Source organism: Podarcis pityusensis, assembly GCF_964106645.2.
Source record: "Podarcis pityusensis genome assembly, chromosome: 8".
In the NCBI taxonomy this organism is placed as follows: Eukaryota; Metazoa; Chordata; class Lepidosauria; order Squamata; family Lacertidae; genus Podarcis; species Podarcis pityusensis.
This window is the reverse complement of record NC_138033.1, coordinates 36,182,117-36,206,680: the sequence shown is the minus strand read 5'-3', so window position 1 is coordinate 36,206,680 and position 24,564 is coordinate 36,182,117. Positions and strand designations below refer to the sequence as shown.

The following is a 24,564-nucleotide window of genomic DNA, read 5'->3' as shown; positions in this document are numbered from 1 at the left end:
GCTCTGGTGCCAGCCGACAGTTGCCTGATGATCTTTGCTCACTGCTTTTTCTAGGGGGTGCAACACAACTTCCGCCATTGCATCAAACAGCCAAGAGTGTGTGTGTGGGGGGGAGAGAGAGAGAGAGAAGGAAGCTGCCCAGACAAAAACCCAGTTCCTGAAGCCCTGTGTGGGGTTGCCAAGGAACAAAACTGCCCAGGAAGTTCTGCAAAAAACAAAATAAACCCTCAAACAGCTCCAGCAGAAGTTCCAGCCCACCCCATATATGGGCAACTCCAGCTGCTACCCCTGCTGCCCTTTTTACACAGCAGCACTCTGTGGCCTAAGGCCTAGGCTGTTTTAATCTGGCCAATAGTGTTGCAGGGCCTTCAATTCAATTCTTTCTTTCTTTTTGAATGAAGAGTTGCTGAGTTGCCGGCTGTCTTGGTGGCAGTTTTTGGTCTTCTTTCCCTTGGAGGGTTATTGGCAGGTCCATGCACATGACTGCCTGGGTGACCACAAGAGGCACATAAATGCTGCACATGTTAATTTACATTCATTTGGAAAGAACTACTGTAAGTCCCTCAGAAACATAGTTCATCTCACCCTGGTGGGGAAGATTGTTCTCAGGTGAGCTGCTCAGTCTGCTGTCCAGGTGTATGGGCAACTTTAAGGTCCCCACTAGGGATGAGAAAGAAATTGCATTGGCATTTAAAGGTCAACCGACCTAATCCACACTTTCTGAAACACTATGCATGCTGAAACATAGCCATCCTTTGAAATTTGCACTTCTCTGAATTTTGCAATGCAGTTCTCCAGCCAAGGAGTATGTGAAAAAAAATGCATACACAAGAATGTATATATTAGTAAAAATAACAGACCAACATTCATTATATTGATGGGGAAATATCAATATTTAGGAGAAATGCGCTGTGCAAAAATGTGTACGCTAGGGAAAAAGCTGCATACAAAAATGTGTGCATTAAGAGAGATTTGCACTAAAATGCTGATGAATTTTCATTATGACTTAAAAAACAACACAACCCTAAATTTTAAACTGGTGTGGATATGTGGGCGACTGAACTTAACATGAGAAAAACAAGAATGTGAGAGAAACCAGAACTGACTGATTGGCTCCTCCTTAGGTGGCCTAGCACTTTTCAACCACTTTGGAAGCCTGTTGGATTCACAATGCAGATGTAGCTGAGCAGGGAGACTTCAAAGCTCCTGCAAGGGTATCCTTTCTGATTTCAAAACATCTTGGGAGAGTTGAATGAGAACATGTCTCCTAAACCAGCAGCCCATGGCTTTTGGATTTACAATAGGCCTGTGAACATTCACTTGCCCGGTTGCTGGAGCCAAGTAAGAATAAATCCTCCGGGGTTGCTGTTTGCTTTCCTTCTTTGGCCCCTAAATGACTCCCACAGGCAAGTAAGGATTCTTGTGGGCTGATGAAGTGGGTGTAAAGGCCCTGACACACAGTCACAGCCAGAAAGTGCTGTTGCATCACGTGCATCTTCCGCTGTGGGTTTTTTTCACTGGGGGCAGGAACGACTCACTTTATTCAGTATGAGCGGAAAGCAGCATTTCATGAACCATCACATGCTTTCTCAATGGTCCTCAGCATTCTGCTCATGGCAGAGAAAGTGGTCAAGGACAACCCATTCTTAGGGGAGGAGGAAAACCAAAGCAAGACCCTCTTGGTAAATGCATGGCTAGGGTGGCCATTTGCCCTGATTTATAGAGGACACTCCTCTTTCTTGAAGGGCTGAATGGTCTAAGTCCAGAGCAAATATAAAAGAGGGAGAGCTGTAGGGACCAGGGATGAAGGAGAAATTCAAACAGTTCACCTTTTGATGCAAACCTACATAATTAGCATTTCCCAAAACAACACATGAACTGAAACCCAGCAGTTGTTGTAAGTCTGCCCGTCTCTTGTGATGCAGTCCTACCACTAAAAAAATGGGGCACACATTAGGGTGCATTAAAGCATTTGTGAAAATGTCATACAAAAATGCATTATTACAGGGGAAGTTGCTTGCAAAAATGTGTATATTAGACAAAACAACATACAAAAATGTGTATATTGGCAGCCAGCCTTTGATATTGAAAACAATCTATCCTTGGATATTTTATATTTTTTTGTAAACCATGTTGAAGTTTTAGTTGCAATTTGGTGGGGCACACACCCTGTTGTTTTTTTAAAAATAATTTTTATTAAAGATTTTCTTAGTTTACAAAAGTATGCACATTGTTTCTTTTTCAGGTTGTGTTTTCTACAGATCTGTTACATTTGTTGTGAGACATTAGTGTTATATGCAATAGAATAAAAGAGGGGGGAGAGGGGGTGGGGTGGTAAAGCTTATATTCTTTTACTTAACGTATGTGTGGGGTTTAGTGTCAGCATCACTTGGGTAGGTTCTCTTTCTATTCACTTGTTATATTTCCTTGGTAGTGAGAGAGGTTAGAGTGGCCTAGGGCATGGCTGGTTGTCTTTGGTTGGCTGCAGTGAGATTTGTTCATGTGTGTGTGGGGGGTCAAGTTAGCCATATTGATTCTTTTAATATTTTTATTTTTATTGGAATTTTATTTACAACATAACACAACCCCCACCCCAATACACAAATCTACCCTCATTAAATGTGAACATAACATACAGTGAGCATAACATACAACAATACAAACAACCAAATAAAAGACTTCCTTTATCCTGTATCTGGCCTCCTTATTTACTTCTTATAAACTCTTTCCTTTATGAATAATTATTAAGACTTTTCTAATTATAACTTAAATATCCATAAAGTCTCCTGCAGACATTAATCGAAACAAATCCAGATATGTGTTTTAGGGCACTGTTTTGTGACGTATTCTCTGCATTTCCCCCGTGCTTTTTGAAACTCTTGTCTAGTGTGATCTCTAATTGCCTCTGTTAATCTAGCCAGTTCAGTATACTCGTAACAGTTTATCTTGCCATTCCTTTTTTGTTGGCACAGTTTCTTTTTTTTCAGTTTTTAGCAAATCGGATCCTTGCTTATACATGTTTGCTGGACCTGTGAAAAAATCAAAAGCTTCTGGAACACAGTGTATGACGAGCTTAAAAAAATGTTTAAGTATAACTTTATGAAAAATACAGAAGCTTTTCTGCTAGGGATAACGGACATAGGTATAGCAAGAGAAGATCAGAAAACATTCCTCTATGCCACAGGAACCATATTGATTCTTATGCTGTCGGGGGATTCTTCTTGTTGTCTTTTTGGGCTGTGGATGTGATAAAGGGGAGCCATACTAAAGTGAAGGTGTCCACTTCTATTTGTCCCTGTGTCAGTTTCAGTCTATTGGTTAACTTTTCTAGTAAGGCTGTTTCCCAAACAATTTGATACCAGTAGTCCATGTTTACTCCTGTCAGGTTTCACCCTGTTAAATCAATCAATCAATGTTAGCAGAAATGTGCACTAACATGCAGGCAAATCGTGGTGAGGACCTTTTTTTCATGGCAAATTGTTGTAGAAATGTGGTGAACGGAAAAATAAGAAACTGACAGGTTTACTCATCTCTGGTTACCTGTCAGAGTTAGTGGGGAAATGAAGCCAGGTCCCAGGCTCCTGAGGCTTATAGAAACATAGAATGATAGAGTTGGAAGGGACCCCAAGGGTCATCTAGTCCAACCCCCTACAATTCAGAAATCACAACTAATTATTCATTGCTAGGCTGTCATTTGGTGCTGAACCAGGGCCCTGGCTGAGAACAGCCTTGGAGAGTCAACTTGCCCCCTCCCAGGAAGTAGGAGAAGTCTTGTCGCCCCTCCCCCCAGATCTGGCATTATCAGGGAAGGGAGGGGAAAGCAACCCAGGGCTGCTGCTTGCAAATCCCCTTTCCGAAGCACCCAGGGCTCCTGCTTCCTGATCTGACCTGGGTCCTCCCTCCCAGCCCTCTCTCCCTTTTGGGTGATGCTCACTGCTTGCCACGGCTTGTCTGCCTCTTCCTACTCGCACCCCCACCTCCACTGTGCAGCCCGGATTCAAGTTTTTCTTGTTTTTCATATTTATGACTAAAGATACTGGTCTTTCTCAGCTTCCCTCGGTGGCTGGGTGATGCCACCTTCCCAGACGGGGCCAATGCCCAGGTGCAAGGCTGAGCCCAGTGATTAGCACAGAGCTGGAAAATCAGGAGTGATGGTGGCGGGGGGGGGGGGGGAGTCCAAGCATGGATGTCTCCTGTTTGCAGCAAAAAAAACCAACCACCCCAAAACAAGCCCTTTGCCTCACAAGGGGTGGATGCTGGGGGAGTAGCTGGTGCCTGATTTGCGTTTTCAGCCAGCGTCATCCCTATCTTATTTGGCTTGCATGGCAGCCAGCTGGTCTCCCTGAGGATCCAGGCTGCCAACTTAATTAAAAAATAAAAATCCAAGGCAAGAGGATTGGAGGGAGACTGGCTGGTTCAGGCTCCTCCCCACTAACCTTGACACTCCCTCTGCAATCTTCGGCCCAGAGTAAAAGTCTTGCCAATAAAACGAGAGGTCACCAGAGAGTCACCCCCTTGCCAGTTTGACTCGTTCAAGTGGAGGAGGGTGAAGGGAGGAGGGGTCTAAACCAGTGAATATCTGAAGGACTGCCCCATGGAAGATGGAGCAAGCATGTTTTCTGCTGCTCCAGAGTGGAGGACCCAAACCAGTGGATTCAAATGACCAGAAAGAAGATTCTGATGAAACCTCAGGAAGGACTTTCTGACAGTAAGAGCTGTTCAGCAGTGGAACAGACTACCTTGGGACTCCTCTTTGTTGGAGGTTTTTAAGCAGAGGTTAGAGGGCCATCTGTCAAGGATTCTTTTGTTTCTCACCCTGGTCCATTTCAGGCATTTGTCTGAGTGCATCATTTTTTTTAAAAAAAGAGGGGCAGGCCCCCATATCCAACATTTCCCTACACACCCATCTTTCTGTGCATCAGACCAACTGTCCTTTGCTGAGTAGGAAGACCTGCAGAGGTTGGGTTTTTTTACTCATATGCTTTTGAACATGGATAGAAACCCTGGGACCCTGTTTTATCAATATAGGAAGGACTGAACAAGCAGGGCTAAGCATTATGTGAATGCCGCTGCCCCACCCCAGCTCTAAAACATTACTTGTTTAGGCGAACCCCAAACATATGACCTTTTAATGCCTGCCTGAGTTGTGCCAAGTCTGCTGTCTGGCAGCACCCTCAGTTATACATAGAATCAAAGAATCACAGAATTTTAGAGCTGGAAGGGACCTAGGGGTCATCTAATCCAACCCCCACAGTGCAGGAATCACAGCTCAATAATCCCTGACAGCTGACCATCCAACCTCTGCTTAAAAGCCTTCAATGAAGGAGACTCCACCACCTTCTGAGGTTGTCCGTTCCGCTGTCAAATAGTCCTTGCCATCCAAATGTTTATGTTTATCCTGTGCATTTTTGCTAATCTTGCTGTCTTTTGAGGAAAGAGTTCTGGTGGATGCCCCCCACATTGCCAGCTTGTGGCTTTGCAAATATCTGAGCAGGGTGAGTCAGAGGGTGAAGCCAGAGAGCTTTTGCCAGGTCAGGGGAAGAAGAAGCTGATTCCAAACCTGAGGCAAAAACAGATATCAAATGGACTACCTCATAGCTAGTAGCCAGCCTTCATCAACCTGGTGCTCTCCAGAAGTTTTGGACTGCTGCTCCCGTTGGCCCTTCCTAGCAAATAAACACACAAGTACATACCATGTATATCTTCTGTACCTCCAGGAGAGGGAATATATCTGCCTTCCTCACCTCCTGGAGTTTGATAAGAGCATGAAATTGTTTCTTTGACATATGTTACACCAGACAGAATTTCATTAATGGAAGCTTGAAAATAAACAGTTTTCCTGTTTTCTGCTGCTCTGGAGGGTAGGACCAAACCAACAAATTCAAATAACAAAAAAGGAGATTCCAATTCAACTTTAGGAAGAACTTTCTTTGTGGTAAGAGCTGTTTGACAGTGGAACAGACTACCTCCTGGTTTTTCTCCTCTCATGCTTGGATTATTCACTCCACTTGTTCTAGTTCCATAGGAGAGAAGACTGATTAGTACTGCACCAAGGAAGAGAAAGTTGTCGTATTGCTCTTAGTGTGCATCTATCTATCTCTCTATCTATCATCTATCTATCTATCTATCTATCTATCTATCTATGCAATGACAAACCTAGACAGCATCTTAAAAAGCTGAGACATCACCTTGCCGACCAAGGTCCGTATAGTTAAAGCTATGGTTTTCCCAGTAGTGATATATGGAAGTGAGAGCTGGACAATAAAGAAGGCTGATCGCTGAAGAATTGATGCTTTTGAATTATGGTGCTGGAGGAGACTCTTGAGAGTCCCATGGACTGCAAGAAGTTCAAACGTATCCACTCTTAAGGAAAAGACAGATCGTGAAGCTGAGGCTCCAATACTTTGGCCACCTCACGAGAAGAGAAGACTCCCTGGAAAAGACCCTGATGTTGGGGAAGATTGAGGGCACAAGGAGAAGGGGATGACAGAGGACTAGATGGTTCTCGAAGCTACCAGCATGAGTTTGACCAAACTGCAGGAGGCAGTGGAAGACAGAAGTGCCTGGCGTGCTCTGGTCCATGGGGTCACGAAGAGTCGGACACGACTAAACGACTAAACAACAACAAATATATGCCCTCCCAACTGCTTCAATCTGTGGGTTTGGCACTGTTACAGGTAGCACATAATATCCACACTGCATTTGTAAGAAATCAATCTGTTAGTGTGGCAGCACCTACACTCTGAAACTCCTTGCCAATTGACATCAGGCAGGTGTCTTCACGGTACTCTTCTCGGAGCCTGCTAGAATAATTTTTTTTTTAAAGCCTACCCAGATGTGTAAAATGGTGATGAGTTTTAGTTTATTGCTTTTTAAAAATATCTTTGAATGTTAACCTTGCTCTTTTATTCTTTTTGTAAACTGCTCTGAGGTTTTCTACAATCAAGCGGTATATACATTTTTACAAAATAAATAAAATATGTGTCTATCTTTCCACCTACCAATCTATATTATGAGGAGGGGGGTGGTTTACAAACAAAGAGTGGGAAAAGGGTGGTGTCAACAAGTTCAGCCCACAGAGTCAGAGTGACTCCACTCTGCTGCTCTTGCTCTGCAGCCAGAGGTTTCACTGTGCTCCAGTTCCTCCTCGCTTCCTCCTTTCTCGTTGGGCACAAAAAATTGTGTTTGCATGCATTTTTGCAAACCATCCATGCAAGCAGCTGCTGCTGCGCTTGCTGCCCTTTCCTGTTTTATGCACATGTGCATGGCAAAGAGGGTGGGGGAGAACAAAGCAAGGCCAACGGATGCAGCCTTTGCCAAGCTTAGTTTAGAGAAAAGACAACTGAGAGGTGACATAACAGAAGCTGAAAAAAAAGAATGCATTAGAGAAAGGTTTCCACCCTTCTCTTAGCACTAGAACTCACAGACATCCAATGAAGCTGAATGTTGGAAGATTCAGATTTTTAAAAAGCCCTTCTTCCCTCCACATATAGTTAAACTGTGGAACTTATTTCCACAGGAGCAGGGATGGCTTTCAACTTGAGTGGCTTTAAAAGAGGACTGGACAAATTCATGGAAGAAAAGGCTATCCATGGATACAAGCCATGATGGCTGTGCGCTGGCTCCATGGTCAGAGGGAGCAATGCTTCTGAATACCAGTTGCTGGAAGGCACAGGAGGAGAGAGGGCTCTTGCACTCAGGTCCTTCTTTTGGGATTCCCATTCAGGCATTTTTGTGAGACTAGGATAGGGGACTGGATGGGCCACTGGTCTGGTCCAGCAGGACTCATGCTCATTTAGCAGCCTCCAATTGTTTTGCACTATAACTATCAGCTCCAGCCAACAGCCATTGCTGGCAGGTGATCAAGGGAGTTATTGTCTACATAATATTGAGGGTACCAACACCCTCTACAATAGTGTTCACAAGTCGAGAACATTGCTTGTCTCCAAAGGAACAAGTGGCAGTAGGCCAGACTCTGCCTCTCAGCCTACTGCAATGGTTTGTTGTTGGAGTATGCCAAATCGAGCTCCTTGTTGAATAAATATATAAATGCACTAACTAACTAAGCAAGGTAGCAAGGTAGCAAGCAAGCAAGCAAGCAAGCAAACAAACAAAACTTTAGCGTACCAGACCAGGCTCTCTCACCACAGCTTGGTCTTAGCTATGGGGCCCACTGCTTACTTCTGATTCCTGTCCAAGAGTGTAGCAGAAGATTTAGATTGTTGCTAAACATGCAGATGTCCTGGTTGCAACAAACAGTGGAAGGGGTGTGGGCTTGGAAGAAGTCACTGCAGATGGGTGGAATAGAGAGCAACTCTGCTCAGAGGAGGCACTGGATTTAGACATGCCATTCTAGATTCTGGCAAGGGATGGCTGATTCTCTGTCCCTTCTCCTCCTTCAGTGGTTCTGGGCAAGAAGCAGGAATTAGGGACAGGAAAGGGAAGGGAAGACAAAAAGAAGACCAATTTCCTCCTCTTTCCCTTCCATATAGAATGGAACAGAAAAAGTAGCAAAATACACAAACCGCAAGCTCTACAAAACATATTTTGCAGCTCTACATGTGTAATTTTAATGTTTTATACCTAATATGCATTGCCATTATGGGTTTTATTGCTGTTATAGTAGTTTTTATGGTAATACTATATTGTTTACTGTTAGCTGCCAAGGGAATGTGTGCTTAGGGTGATTTGGTGGGTTATAAATTGCAACCTAAGAACGTGTAAACAAACAAGGCAGCTGACTCCACTTCACCCAGGTGAGACGTCATTTGCAACACTTCATCCAGAATTGTGCATCAATTCACATGACTTCTGCCCACTGTGGATGCTGTGCAGTGGCGTAGCGTGGGGGGTGCAGGGGGGTGCAGGGGGGGCCGGCCGCACCGGGTGCAACATCTGGGGGGGGCGCGCTCGCACTCGCAGCTCTCTGCCCCTACCTGGCTCACTCACTCTCTCTCACTGCAGTGCTGGCTGTGCGAATCCGATCCGAGCCGCTGGGTCGCCGCCCACTGTGGAGGGGGTGGGTGCCAGGCGTGCGGTGCGGAGAGAGAGCGAGGGACTATCTGGGGGAGGGACAGTGCAGCGGCCGCCCAGCGCAGCGCTGAGCGCGGGAGAGAACTACACCAGCCCAGCCCAGGCAGCAGCAAGAAGAAGCTGGCAGCGGCGGCAGGTTAGGGGTTAGGGGGCGCAAATTACTTGCCTTGCCCCGGGTGCTGACAACCCACGCTACGTCGCTGATGCTGCGGCAGGTTTAAAGCAGCACTTTCTGCACCAAAATGCCTAGAAAGAAGGGTGCGAGGTATTGTTCCTTTGCTGATATCTGCTTCTATGGACTCTGCACGGGAAACCTGGTGGTTTAAATGGCTGTACACCCTGCTTAATTTCTGAGACACAAGGGGTTTGGGGTTAGGGAGTAGTCAAACCTCCTCGAGCTGACTAAATCTAGATATGGGTGAGTAGCCTGAGGATCAGCCTTCACCAACCTGGTGCCCTCCAGATGTTTTGAGCTACAACTCCCAAAGATTGTGCTGGCTATGGGGCTGGTGAGATCTGGCGGCCACCAGATTAGCAAAGGCTGACTGAGGTTTCTTGGGATTAGGGAGCAGCCATCAGGCTAGTATTAGGCAGCTCCCGATTTGTGTACTGCTGCAGTACAGAGTTCAGCTATGGAACTCACTCCCACAAGAGGATAGACAAATTCATCTAGAAGAGGGCTATTGCTGGCTACTAGTCATGATGGCTAAGCTGTGCTGCCACCAGTTGGAAGCAGCAATGCTTCTGAATACTAGTTGCTGGTATTGCTCAAGTCTTGCTTGCTGATCTCCCACTGAGGCATCTGGTTGACCACAGTGAGAACAGGATGGTGGCCTGATCCAGCAGGCTTTTCTTAGGCACTTTGCAGCCAGCCACTCTGAACTGGGAGCACAGGAAGTGGACTCATACTGATTCAAAGCACCAGTTCATTGAGCACAGACATGTTGCAAGCTCCAGGCGCCAAATGGCAGCAGTTTCCAGGGGTTCCTGCACTTACCATGGGCTTTGTTTCCTTGGAATGAAGATCAGTGTGTAGGGTCTTTTTGATAGATGGTTTTATTTACACACACACACACATATATATAACCTGAGCAGAGGATGGAAGGGCTCACAGCATTAGCACTTCACAGATCTTGCCTCCCCATTAGGTTCCAGGGAAGTCTCCAAGCCACAGATTTGGGTCCAGCACAGAGCAAAAGAAGCCTCTGTGCCTCCAGCTCCCTGCAGCAGCTGAAACTCTATCATACACGCCCGCAAGCCTATTGTTCTCAAGCCTAGGATGTTGTGGCATCCAGCTAGGTGAGGTGAGAAAAGGCCCACCTGTTTGTTTCTATGGCAACAGGGCAACCTCTTTGGACATGTAAATGTCAATACTTAACTGGCCAGCTAAGGCTGCTGTCTTAACAAAGGTACTGGTCTGGCTGGTTTTATTTATTTATTTCATGAAATTTATATACTGCTTGATTGAAAGCAATTTTTTAAAAGGACTCTCAAAGTGGTTTACAAAAACATAAAACAAGAAAAAATTACAGCCATACTTTAAAACATACGTAAGTTAAAATACTAAAACAGATTAAAATCACCTCGATTTTCATCAGGTTTCCTCTTAAAGATTATAACCACACAGATACAGGATCACAGGTTTGGAAGGGACCCGCAGGTATCGTCCAGACCGACCCATATGGACTACTACTACTACTAATAATCAAAGTCAAATCCGTTTATTGTGAGGACCATGCCTGTACACAAACATCAACACAACAATAGTTAAAAAATATTAAAATTCATTACATACTACGCCAACAAAACCTTCATCCCACAAAATAGAAAGAGAGGGAAAACAAGCAACGAGTTAAACAGACGATGAAGGGGTCTTTACATTGTCATCCATAAATCTTTCCCTGGCTTTCATGGCCTTCATCACAAAAACCGCTACCACATGGGTAATACGTGGGTTTGCATCAACTAACAAAAATTTTACTCTATCTTCAGGATTGGTTATAGAGTTGGGTATAATTTGCAGCAATGCGTCTCTAAAGCCCGAGTAGATGGGGCAATAGAGGAGGTAATGTGTAAGATCCTCTTTAATTTTCATAAGGCAAGGGCATAAACGATGTTCTACTGGGGTTTTTGTGAATCTACCGGTCAGATATGCAGTTGGCAGTGTTTGAAACCGTGCCATAGTGAAAGCTCTCCGAAGGGTGGGATCAGTGATCTCCACCAAGTAGTTGGCACAGATTTTGACTGCTTTTACGCGGGGAAACCAGTAGGAAAACCCAGAGTTTTTTATCTTTGTGGAGTCCAAAAAGGCGTCTTTTTCAAAGATCCATTCCCGAACTTTATCAGGGCTCCACAATTTGAGGGTATTAAACTCAGGTAGATTGTATCTGGATAGGATATCTCGTAGGTTTTTATGCCAAGTAGTATTATTTTGTAATGATACAAAGGCTTGTTTAGCCAATAAGGTGTTCGGGGCATCTGTGAGGTTGGTGAAAATACTAATAATAATAATTTTATTATTTATACCCTACCCGTGATCCTTGTGGTCCCTTCCAACCCTACAATTCTATGATTCTATAAGAAAATGACAAACATTTGATTGGGTTTCCCCAGCCACTCTGGGAGGCTTCCAGTATATATAAAAACATAATAAAACATCAAACATTGAAAATTTCCCAATACAGGGCTGCCTTCAGATGTCTTCTAAAAGTTGCAAGTTCTTTATCTTCTTGACATCTGATGGGAGGGTGTTCCACAGGGAGGGTGCCACTGCCAAGAAGGCCCTCTACCTGGTTTCCTGTAACTTCACTTCTTGCAGTGAGGGAACCGCCAGAAGACCCTCAGAGGAGAACCACCGTGTCCAGGCTGAATGATAGGGGTGGAGATACTTCTTCAGATATTCTAGGCCAAGGCCATTTAGGGCTTTAAAGGTCAGCACCAACACTTTGAATTGTGCTCAGAAATGTACTGGGAGCCAGTGAAGATCCCTTAGTCTGGTCAGTGTTATATGGTCCTGGCGGTCACTCCCAGTCACCAGTCTAGCTGCTGCATTCTGGATTAGTTGTAGTTTATGAGCCGCCTTCAAAGGTAGCCGCATGTAGAACACATTGCAATAGTCCAAGCGGGAGATAACCAGAACATGTACCACTCTGGTGAAACAGTCTACGGGCAAGTAAGTTGTCAGCTGACATACCAGATGGAGCTGGTAGACAGTTGCCCTGGACACAGAATTGATCTGTGCCTCCATGGACAGCTGTGAATCCAAAATGACTCCGAGGCTGCATACCTGGTCCTTTAGAGGCACAGTTACCCCATTCAGGACCAGGAAGTCCCCCACACACACCCACACCCTGCCCCCCCAAGCAGTACTTCTCTCTTGTCAGGATTCAACCTCAATCTGTTTGTCACCATCCATCCTGTGCTCTGACTGGTACTAGCTCTCCAGAATTTCAACCAGGGTAAAGTGTAGGTGAACTTTAAGTGGCAGAATAGGATGGGAGAAAAGGGTTAAAGTCACTTAGGGTAGTGCCATGAACCAAAATCTCTCTCTCACACACACACACCCAGCTGCTGTGGGTGCTTTAGCTACTCACATTTTTTTTAAAAAAATCAATAATCAAAATCACCCTATTCGCAGATCTCTCATCAAGTTTGACCTTCAGTGGAGAGAGGAAGACCCTCTGCACATAGTCAGAGGTATTGCTGTCTTGTTTAGTGCATTGTTTCAGGATCCCTGGCCTCCAGTGAATCCTGAGTGAAAGCAAGCCCTGGAGTGGAGGATTTGATCTAGACTCTGGGGTTACTGGAGAGAGTTTCCTTTCCCTTTGGTTATGTGTGTGCAGTTTCCCTGTGATTAACATCTGAGCCAGTTCCTTTAATTTGCCTTGATCTTCATAACTGGTTAGTAGACGTGCTTCCATGGCCCCAGACAGTCTGCAAGAAAGAGCTCCCCAGAAACTGCATTGCTGGCCTGTGGAGTGAAAACTGGATCTTGACAAGCATCTATTTATAAGGCAAACTGGAGATGTCTGCAGGCAAACATCGATGGTGGCAATCTGGAGATGAGAGGGCTCAAGAGCAGAGGGCTTCTCTCTGCCAAGAGACAACCCCCCCTCCGTGCAGAATTATTAAGGGAACCACTTATGCATCATCTAAAAAAAGAGGGCAAAAGGTGATCCAGGTCTGCATGACATTTGCACATGCTAATTTACATTTATAACTACAAAGTTAGAAATAATGACTTTGATCTCAGTAGAAATACATCTCACTATAGAAAGGAAGAAACACCTGCTCCATCTGCTGTCCAGTCATAGGAGCTGGAACCCCCTAAAGTGCTTCAAGGCTGCACCTACTCTCCCAGTTAAAATCCTAGAACTGTAGACTTGGAAGGGACCCTAAGGATCATCCGGTCCAACCTCCTGCAATGCAGGAATATGCAGCTGTCCTGTACAGAGATCAAACCTGAAACCTTGGCATTATCAGCACCATGCTCTAACCAACTGAACTATCCAGCTTAATTAATTAATTAATATTCTACCTTTTCTCCAAGGAGTTCAAGGTGGAAATCATAGTTCTGCCTCTCCTCACTTAATCCCCACAACAACCCTGTGAGGTAGGTTAAGCTTAGAGGCAGTAACCCAGTGGCCAAGTAGGATTGGAACCCAGGTTTCTCAGGTCCTAGTTTGACACATGAACCACTACACCACACTGGGTTTTATGGTTCCTTATATTTAAATCAGGCTTGGACTGGATAGCCCCTCAAATAAGAGAGGATACCCCCAGAAAGACGGACGCGGGTGGCACTGTGGTCTAAACCACTGAGCCTCTTGGGCTTGCAGATCAGAAGGTCAGCGATTCAAATCCCCATGATGGGGTGAGCTCCCGTTGCTTGGTCCCAGCTCCTGCTAACCTAGCAGTTCAAAAGCAAGCAAAAAAGTGAAAGTAGATAAATAGGTACCGCTCCGGCGGGAAGGTAAACGGTGTTTCCGTGTGCTGCTCTGGTTTCAGTGTTCCATTGCGCAAAAAGCGGCTTAGTCATGCTGGCCACATGACCCGGAAAACTGTCTGCGGACAAACGCCGGCTTGCTTGGCCTGTAAAGCAAGATGAGCGCCGCAACCCCAGAGTCATTCACAATTGGACTTAATTGTCAGGGGTCCTTTACCTTTACACCCTCAAAAAGAGAACTGTCCTCTACCTATAAAGAGAGGATCATTCTATTGTAAGGTAGAATACTAGGCTACCCTAAAAATAATAGAAGGGAAACGACTGGCTACATTTTCTCTGCTCGCCAGACCACTGTAGACTAAGGTTACACAGGTATATGGCCCCTTTTCCACCAGAAGATCTCCCCAGCAGCAGAAGTAAGGGAAAGTTTAGAGAAAAGCGAGTAAGTGGTGACAGAATAGAAGTTTGTAAATGATACATGGCATGGAGAAAGTGGACAGGGAAAAGTTTTTCTCCTTCCTTTATAACACTAGAACTTGAAAGCTTTAATAAAGCTGAAAGTTGGGACATTCGGGACAGACAAAAGAAAGTCCTTTTTGACACAGTGGATAGTTAAACTGTGGAACTCATTCCCACAGGAGGCAATGATGGCCACCAACCTGGATGGCTTTAAAGGAGGATTGGACAAATCCATGGAGGAGAAGGCTATCGGCAGCTACTAGCCATGATGGTTATGCTTTGCCTGCACAGCCAGAGGCAGCAATGCTTCTGAATACCAGTTGCTGGGAACCACAGGAGGGGAGTGTGGTCTGGTGCTCTGGTTTCCCACAGGCATCTGGTTGGCCACTGTGAGAACAGGGTGCTAGACTAAATGGGCCATTGGCTTGATCCAGCAGGCTCTTCATATGTTCTTAAGAGGTAGCCATGGGCCTGCTAGTGTTAGCTCAGAAAGCTGCACTTAATCTTTGCATCCATTACTCCACACTACCAAGGCACTTATAGAAACCATGATCTCATCCTCTATAGTGGTTGCACTTCCTTTCACATTTGTGCCACCAGCAGACTTGAAGAGCTTTCATTCTCTTGCAGCCAGCTAACCTTTGCCTTGGGGAAGGGGATAGACTTTAGCATTCAGGTACTCTGGGATGCGGGTGGTGCTGTGGATAAAACCTCAGTGCCTAGGACTTGCTGATCACAAGGTCGGCGGTTCGAACCCCCGCGGCGGGGTGAGCTCCTGTCGTTCGGTCCCAGCTCCTGCCCACCTAGCAGTTTGAAAGCACCCCTAAGTGCAAGTAGATAAATAGGTACCGTTTTATAGCGGGAAGGTAAACGGTGTTTCCGTGTGCTGTGCTGGTGCTGGCTCGCCAGCTGCAGCTTTGTCACGCTGGCCACGTGACCCGGAAGTGTCTCCGGACAGCGCTGGCCCCCGGCCTCTTAAGTGAGATGGGCGTACAACCCTAGAGTCGGACACGACTGGCCCGTACGGGCAGGGGTACCTTTACCTTTTTACTCTGGGAACTGCAACCCATCTGGGGAAGACATTGCCCAGCATCTACTGATACTGTTGGTTTCCAAACTATGGTGTGTGAGAAGAAATGTCCAGAACAAAGAGGGGTAAGTTGATAGAATGGGCAGCGGAGGAGGAGGCTACTCTTGCTATTTTTCATACTGTGTAATAATAGCAAAAGGAGTTCACTATATTCAATCTGGCACTTTCAGTTAAAGTCACACATGTGCAAAACGAGGTCAACCCTCAAGAGAAAAAGATGGCATTGTGAGCTTAATTCCTACTCACAATTCTTAATATGACCTGGTGGCAGCAGAAATAGTGGGACTGAAGCCAGACATGACCCAATGGCCTCTTACCCATCATGGAGCTGAATCTATCTTAACTGCTAAGGAATGACTCAGCTGTTTCTGCAAAGTTTTTTTCCCTTTTCTGTTGAATATTCCCCCCCTTACGTGACAGCTTTCCCACCCACATGTTGCAAATGTGGCCAGAAGCCACGAAGAGATAATTTGAGCAATTTGGTTTAAAAAAGGGCTGCTCGCAAAGGGGTGTATTTGGGCCCCTGGAAAATGGATTCTCTGATTGGTAGGCTAGGTGGGAACACCCTGATGTTTTAAAGGGGAAGATTTATTCCACTTTCCACTGCCTCTTGTTTAATTTCCCTAGAGCCCAGTTCATAATGTATCTTGGCTACATGTCAGCCATGGAGATATAGCTGTGCTGGAGGCACGTTCCCTGAAATGTTTCAACATTCATTTTATTTATTGAAAACTGTAGGTTGCTGTTGTTTTTTAAAATCATTTACCTAGATAACACCCACTATGTCATGATCATTATTATACTTGTTGTACAGTATGTCAACTCATGTCCACAAGAGAGTCCAGAGTAGGGAGGTGGTGCTCAGGGAGGAATCAGCACAGCTGCTCTGGGAACGTTGATGAAGGGTGGGATGCTGGTTTGAGAAGGAATAAGATAAAAGTAATAACTTTTTTACAGCTGATTCTGGGAACAGGGAACAGACAACCACTGAGGTGAACAGCAGTGGCCAGCCAGTTTGGATCAGATCCTAACAAATGCAAGACTTTCTCGAGAGGCTATGCAAAATGCAATGCAGAAAACTTCTGACACCCTGACAAGTGCAATTGGGACAAGAACTGAGGGTTGTGCAGAGCTTAATTTGTGGAACCCATGAAGTCAGAAAAGATTAATGCATCTACAAGCAGGCACAAAGTGCATTCCCTCACACCACAAGGTGTGGGAGCTTCCAGCTCCTGAGTGTTAACCTGTGGAGGCCTAGCTTCAAATCCCCCACATAGCCATGAAGCTCAACCTTGCACCAACCACTATCTCTCAACCTAACCTATATGAAAGGGTTGTTGTGAAGATAAGTTGATGTGTGTGTGAAAAAAACCATCTATGTTGCCTCAAGCTGGTTGGAGGAAAGGCTGGATATAAGTGTAGTAATAAATAAACAAAGGAATCTAATGTGATTTTTCTTATGTTTTATGTCTCATCTCTCTTCCATTAAGGCAACCTACAGGTGATTTCCTGGTAGTCCCCCATTAACCCACTGATCAGATCTGGACCTGCTTAGTTTTGACAAGGTGGGGGCCCACTGTGCCTTGAGGCCACACCTTGGCCATGTTTCCAAATAGAAACATGTTTCCAATGTTACCTCTTGCTTCTACAAATTAGGGGACCTCCAGGCCAGAACTCTTCTCCCCTTCTAGTGAGGCCCTTGGAGGGGAGGAAGAGGCTGAAACTAGGTGCGATCCTCCCAGGTCCCAGCATTTGCACCCACAGAAGTAGTGTGCCCAAAGAGTGTGGGGTCACAGAGTGCCACTGTGTGGACAAGGCCACCTGCTCTGTGCCTGCCTTCCTGTTGCTGGTCACATGGAGAAGTGCCAGTCTGTGTGCATTCCTGAGTCACCAGTAAAGAGGTCTGAGTTATTGTGCACAAATAGGGAACAGAGGCAAGGAGAAATAGTGTGTGTGAGAGATATCTGAATCTATCTGTCTTTCTATCTTTTCGTCTGTCTATCTACATCCTCTTAAGGCCATCCAGTTCATGGCTCAGATGACAGACAAACACAAACTGAACACTCCTTTCTCTGCTAGGACCATATTTTACAGGCATACCTACCTCCAGTGGACCCTTTCAAAGATCACATTCACACCTTATGCTTAAAGCGCTATTGCACCACTTTTAACTGGATTGTGGAAGCTATAGTTTGTTAAGGGTGCTGAGAGTTGTTCAGAGGCCCCCTTTCAACCCACAGAGCAACAATTTTCAGATTTTCCTGGGAAAATGGGTTTTATTCTTAAACAGCTAGGAGGAGAACGGGGGTCTCCTAACTATTCCCAGCACCTTTAACAAATTATATCTCCCAGAATTCTCATGGTGCTTTAAATGTATGGAGTGCACGTAGCCACAGTCGACTCATTTGCCAAGGATGAGTGGGTTTTCTAGTTCAGGGATGCGCAAAAGTAGACTAATATCTTTTGGTGGATCTCTGGCTGATTTGCAGAAGACTGACAAGGCTTTTAGACTCCCAGTTGCTGTTTAACAACAGTCACAAGAAAATGACTATCTCCAGCTAAATCAGGTGGCTGAAATGAAGAAAGCTATCCAGAAGGAGTTCGAAAGGAGCCAACCTAGCAGTTCGAAAGCACCCCCGGGTGCAAGTAGATAAATAGGGACCGCTTACTAGCGGGAAGGTAAACGGCGTTTCCGTGTGCTGCGCTGGCTTGCCAGATGCAGCTTGTCACGCTGGCCACGTGACCCGGAAGTGTCTGCGGACAGTGCTGGCCCCCGGCCTCTTAAGTGAGATGGGTGCACAACCCTAGAGTTGGACACGACTGGCCCGTACGGGCAGGGGTACCTTTACCTTTACCTTTATCCAGAAGGAGTGGGCTGTTGTGCAAAAGGACCGTGTGAATTCAGTTCCAGTCTACAAAAGAAATTCCTCTGCTTAGTATATGCTCAGAGGCACTCTGCTCTTTAAATCTAAGTATATGTCTTTTGCCCCTGCCTCTGGTTAGTGGATCTTGGAATCAATGGTGCCATCTCTCATGGATTGTGGGTGACCGTCACACGTGTGATGTGCAGGCATGTGCTTGTGACATCTCACGTCTGTGTTGCGGTGGTGGCAGCTCCTCTTCCTCCTCCTTTCCGCAGCCAGCGAGGCACCCTTTTCCATGGGGAGGGTGCCTTGCTGGCTGGCTGCAGAGGGTGGAGCTGAACTTGGAGGCAGTGCCACTGCCACCTGCCAGCTTTCCCCATTGACTTTGTGGGTGCCCAGCCTCCCAAGCACCCACAGCCCCCCGGAGTTGGCTCTTATGCTTGGAATTCTGGTACAAAAAGCAAATTCTTCCAACAAGCAGTGTCTGCCCACTAATATTCTAGCACACTCTCTGTCCATAAAGGATGCTATGCACAGCCAGCACTTTTAGGCTTCTTCATTGCTCTGCGTAAACTGCCAGTGAACCCTAGAATGCAGCCAATGCTCTCCTGTGGCTGGGCTGTGCAGTCTAACTCTCACTTCCTCCTTATGCTAGTTCCTCATAGCCTGGAAAGCACAGACCAGTCTTCTTCAACCTGCTGACTTTCAGATGTTTTGGACTACAATTCCCATCAGCCCCCACCAGCACTGCTGATCATTCAGGGCACCTTCAGGCATCCATGTGCATTTGTGATGACTGGAGCTCATGATGGTATTGGGGCCGGTAGACACAATCCCAGTTTCAATACAGTTTGTGTTTGCAAAGGTCTCAGGGCAGACATACTGCTTCATGTCTAGTTGGTGTACACTCTGTTACTCTCTGTGGAAATCCTGTAACTTGTTAATAGCACAAATCTTCTGGTTAATTTATTTTATTATTTTATCCCACTTTAGTTGTGCTATAATGCAAGAGTGCCTGTACAGATGGCAACAGTGAGACAACAAGGGGGAAGCATTGCAGAACAACTAATAAAGTGAAATGAAGTGTGGGTGGTTTAGTATAAATCTACCACAATGTACTATTATTGCAGCAATGTTGTGTTGCAGAATCCAGCACCTACAAACCCGCCCTCCAGGTACCAGTCCAGAATAGGGAGGGTGGATAAATTTGATTTGGTCTGCATTTAAAGCCCAGTCTATCAAAATAGACGCGGGTGGCGCTGTGGGTAAAACCTCAGTGCCTAGGACTTGCCGATCGTATGGTCGGCGGTTCGAATCCCCGCGGCGGGGTGAGCTCCCGTCGTTCGGTCCCAGCTCCTGCCCACCTAGCAGTTCGAAAGCACTCTTAAGTGCAAGTAGATAAATAGGTACCGCTTTATAACGGGAAGGTAAACGGCATTTCTGTGTGCTGCGCTGGTGCTGGCTCGCCAGAGCAGCTTCGTCACGCTGGCCACGTGACCCAGAAGTGTCTCTGGACAGCGCTGGCCCCCGGCCTCTTAAGCGAGATGGGCGCACAACCCCAGAGTCGGTCACGACTGGCCCATACGGGTAGGGGTACCTTTACCTTTACCTATCAAAATTGCACCTTCCTAAGCAGCCATCCTTAGTAGCCATCCGGGTAGGCTTGTCTAAACAAAAAAGCTTTTAGCAGGCACTGAAAAGAGTACGGTGAAGGCACCTGCCTGATATCAACAGGCAGGGAGTTCCAAAGTGTAGGTGCTGTCACACTAAGAGATTGAGTTCTTACAAATGTGGAACGGGTATTATGTGACACCTATAACAGTGCTAATAAAATAAATTGTGAAACAAATTTCTCCCCTGTTGCTCTTCCAGGACTCTAGACACAGGTATCCCTGCTCATCTTCTGTCTGTGAAAATGAGGCACGAATTTACCAGGGTTTCTTTGCTGTCCAGCTTGATATCAGAGCTTTGAGCTTGTGTGACACCAGTGCACCAGTACCTGTTGGGCAAACCTTATCACCAAGTTTTGTCCCTGATCTACTTATAGAATAACATAATTGTAGAGCTGGAAGGGGCCAAATGGTCATCTAGCCAACCTCCTACAACGCAGCCTGGCTGTCCCTGTCCTGCCCTCTCAGGGCAGCAAACCTCAGCATGTAGGCCAGAGCTTTGGGATGCAGTTAAGGTGAAACTCAGATGGGTGTGAAACTCAGGGAAGGAAAACATGTAGGAGGTTTCACATGATTCCCCTCTGAGCTGGAGCTGGTAGTGTCAGAGCAAAAAGACAGTGCGTCTCCAGGAAAGGAGAAGATCCTCCTCTGTCTGAGTGTTTGCTGGGTATTTCCATATCCCTCCTCCTGATTCACTTGTATGCAATTCCCTGCCAGGCATCCCAGCCGGCAGACACTTCTTGTGGTTGCTCCAGGGCAAGGGAGAGAGAGATTTCATGCTTAAGCCACCCTCCCAGTGACGCCTGCCTTCATCCTGGTGAGGTGTTCAGGTTCCCTTAGTTTTGCCTCGGCAACAGAAATTGCTGGGCCTTGTTGGGCAACAGTTTCCAATCCTGGTGCCAAAGAGGGGGGAAGAAGAAGAAGAAGAAGAAGAAGAAGAAGAAGAAGATCAGTCTTTTGCTGATATCCCAGGCAGAAGTGGCTCATGGGTATATGTAAACGAATCAGAGGGTGGACTTGTTTGCATGAGGCCAGCTGTCAGGCAATGACTATGGTCCATCTCAATCTGCCCCACCACCAAAGAGCTTCTGAATATCGTTGGAGGCCTAGCATGGAGACACATCAGTTGCACTGCCCTCGTCAAGGTCCTTGTATTCATTTACAAAGCTCTGAAGAACTTAGTTCCAGGGTACCTGAACCCTTCAATATAAGCAATAAAACCTAGGTATTAAAATCAAATCAAAATACAAGAAGGAGGGAACCAACACCAGAAGAGCAAACAAGGGGTCAGGGCAGATTCATCACAGAAGTAGGTTCATTGCAGAATTTGAGGCAGGCTCATCGCTGAGGTTTTGCTTCACTGAACTGTTGTTTCCAAGAGCAGCACTCCACACAAACATCCATAGATGTGACAGGGAGGCATTCTCTAATGTTCTGGAAGACACCACACAGGAGTAAGGACCAAATCTGCCTGATGGCCCTGGTGGTCTAAAACAGCCCAGGAGCCCTCCTTATACCTGCCATTTCCATTTGGGCAGTGATGATGCCTCTTGCTCCCCTGGATGGAGATATGGATGTGTTGGTTGGGAGCCAGCGTGGTGTAGTGGTTAAGAGCAGTAGTCTCGTAATCTGGGGAACCGGGTTTGCGTCTCCGCTCCTCCACATGCAGCTGCTGGGTGACCTTGGGCCAGTCACACTTCTTTGAAGCCTCTCAGCCCCACTCACCTCACAGAGTGTTTGTTGTAGGGGAGGAAGGGAAAGGAGAATGTTAGCCGCTTTGAGACTCCTTAGGGTAGTGATAAAGCGGGATATCAAATCCAAACTCTTCTTCTTCTCTTCTTCTTGGCTTGAGAAATATGACGTTTGCTTGACAGGACTCACGGGGCCTCCTGCACAAAGGAGGTTTTGCTTGTTCTTGCCTCTGGCCCCACCTACCATGTGGCCCCTGAGAAGTTGCCCGGAAAGGAATGCAGCCCTCTAACTGAGAAAGGTTCCTTAACCCTTGCATGAGGGGCTACTCAGCAGACAAGTTGATAGAGGGCATGGGTTCCCTAAAAGTCTGAAAGCCACCACTCTGGCATTGTAAAAGGTTTCATTTTGGGGAAGATTTCATGCCTCACTCCTTCTGCTTTCCTCTTTGTGGCTTGTTGCTTGACTTGTGTCTACCCTGACAAACCCACAATTCTTCTGCGCAATCCAGACTTGGCCCAAGTGGGAAAACAGAAACTTTGCTGTTGGCAGCAAAGCCATTTCTTGCCTCCGTTTCTTCATCGATCAGCCTGAGGTTGTTGTCAGCTACCTTAGCTGGTTGATATACACACAAAAATGGGAAGGAAAGGGTCAGAGGGTATATCTCTACTGAGGACTAAAAAACAGGTTTAACGGTAATTCCTTCTTCACAGAGAAGGCAAACAGAACATTCTCACCCAACTACTACTCCAAGATTTGTAGCACTAAAAATGGCGTAAATTGATTCTTTTTGTAGCATCAATGGGCTGTTGCAGTAATGGAGGGGTGCAATGTGATGTCAGCAGTGTCACAGATGCAGAAAAAACTCACCTGGATGCAATGAGGGCAAAGAAGGGCCAGGAGGGGGTGCAAAGCTCATTGTGCAGCAATCAAGGGTGATTTGAAACTCAAATAGCACAAGTCAGCCTTTGCAAGACTGGTGCCCTATGGACCCCTTTGGACTGCAACTCCCACCTTTCTCAGCCAGCGCTATCCACAAACATGTCTATTAATATGTCTGCAGCCTGAACCAATGACTGGTCACTCAAACATTTAAGTGAAACTAGGCGAAGGACAGTGCAACAGAACTAGTGAACAATAGATTGGAGAAGGCTGCTCTCAACAGACATAGTGTAAAACTTCGGAACTCCCAGACATCAGGCAGGAGCCTTCACAGTACTGTACTCTTTTTGGTACCTACTTAAAATATTTTTGCTTAGGCAAGCCTGTCCAACTCACGTAGAAGTTACATGTTACATGCAGGCTTATTGGCTATTGCTAATTTTAACCATCCTTGAATATTTTAAAATATGTGTCTTTACTGATAAATGTAATGTCTTATTTCATGTTTTTGAAACCCCTTTGAGCTTTGCTTGCAATCAGGTGGTGTTTAAACTTGGTTAAAGAAAATAAATTTAAAATAAATGAATTTGTTTATGCCTTCTGTGGTTTTGCCTCACAACCCATCATCCAAGGCCAGTACCAACAAACTGTGCCTCTTGGAATAGCTGGGAGAGTTTTCCTTTTTCCTCTTAAATGTATTTTACAGCTTTGTAATGGCAATTGAAATATTTTGCCTTGCAAGTAAGAAAAGGTTCTAGCAAATAGTTATCCCACATTACACCATTATATACAAATATACCATATACGAAAACATACAGATATTGGTTTGAAGACAGCAAAGTATTTAAAGATGTAGCAATGTTTGCCTGGGCCAAATGTTAGAGGAATAACAACCAGAAGTGGGGGGGGGGGGACTTCTTGCAGGTGATTCCCAGGAAGTGGCTTTCAGAGGCATATATGGCCTCCGATGCTAGAGACAGATCATGGCTAGTAGCCATCAATAGCCTTCTCCTCCATGAATTTATCTAATCCTCTTTTAAAACATCCATATTGGTTGCTGTCACTACCTCTTGTGCTGGTATAGTATAAGACTTTGACCGTGCCATGTGAGGGCAGTTTGTGTGTACAGATATTTTGTGTATCCAGACAAATTTCAAGAAAGGAGATCAAATAACAAGAAAGGAGATTTTGGATGAACCTTAGGAAGAACTTTCTGAGGGTAAGAGCAGTTTGCCACTGGAATGGGCTGCCTCAGAAGGTGGTGGAGTCTCCTTCATTGGAGGCTTCCAAACAGAGGTTTGATGGCCAAGGGGGGTTGGACTAGTTGACCTTTGGGGTCCTTTCCAACTCTGCAATTCTATGATTCTATGACATAATCCCATGGGCACTTCTACAGAATAACCATAACTCAGAAGAAATGGAATCATGCAGGGGACATCCCCACTGGGTGTATTACTAGGGGTTGGGTTCCTGCCACCCACTTGGGCTGTGTTTTTCATATCAGCCCACCCACCTGATCATGCTAAGTCAGTGCATTTGTTGTGTGTCAGGATTTACTTCCTTACAGGGCAGATCAACGCCCAAGTGACTAGTGGGGGATCAGCCTGCAAAGTGAGTGAGATTTGGCAATCTGCCCCATGAGTTATGCTCAGAAACTATTGAGAAATGAAGTCAAGCAGAATATCTTCTATGGAGTCAGGAGTATGGATGAATCATGGAAAGGGGAGACAGTAATTTCACTAAAGCACCTTTGCCATGAGAACTGTCATCAAAGCTGGCAGGCTCCTTTTCCTATTAATTAGTGCAAAGTGATTGAAAGTGATTGCAAAATATTCTCATTATGCCTGTGGCAGCATCGGGCTTGATATCAGAAGGTGCCAAGGCAATGGTCCCTGGATCATCGGTGGCAATTGAAGAAGCTCAGTTCCTCTG

At 45.8% G+C, this 24,564-nt stretch overlaps 1 long non-coding RNA gene across 1 annotated transcript in view; it reads left to right on the top strand.

Annotated features, from left to right (window-relative positions):
• Positions 1–16,826, top strand: part of LOC308483351 — a 40,076-nt gene extending 23,250 nt beyond the window's left edge. Inside the window, exon 4 of the long non-coding RNA XR_013989646.1 lies at positions 16,485–16,826. This is a non-coding gene — a long non-coding RNA (uncharacterized lncRNA). The remainder of the gene's footprint in view (positions 1–16,484) is intronic.
• The last annotated feature ends 7,738 nt before the right edge of the window (positions 16,827–24,564 follow it).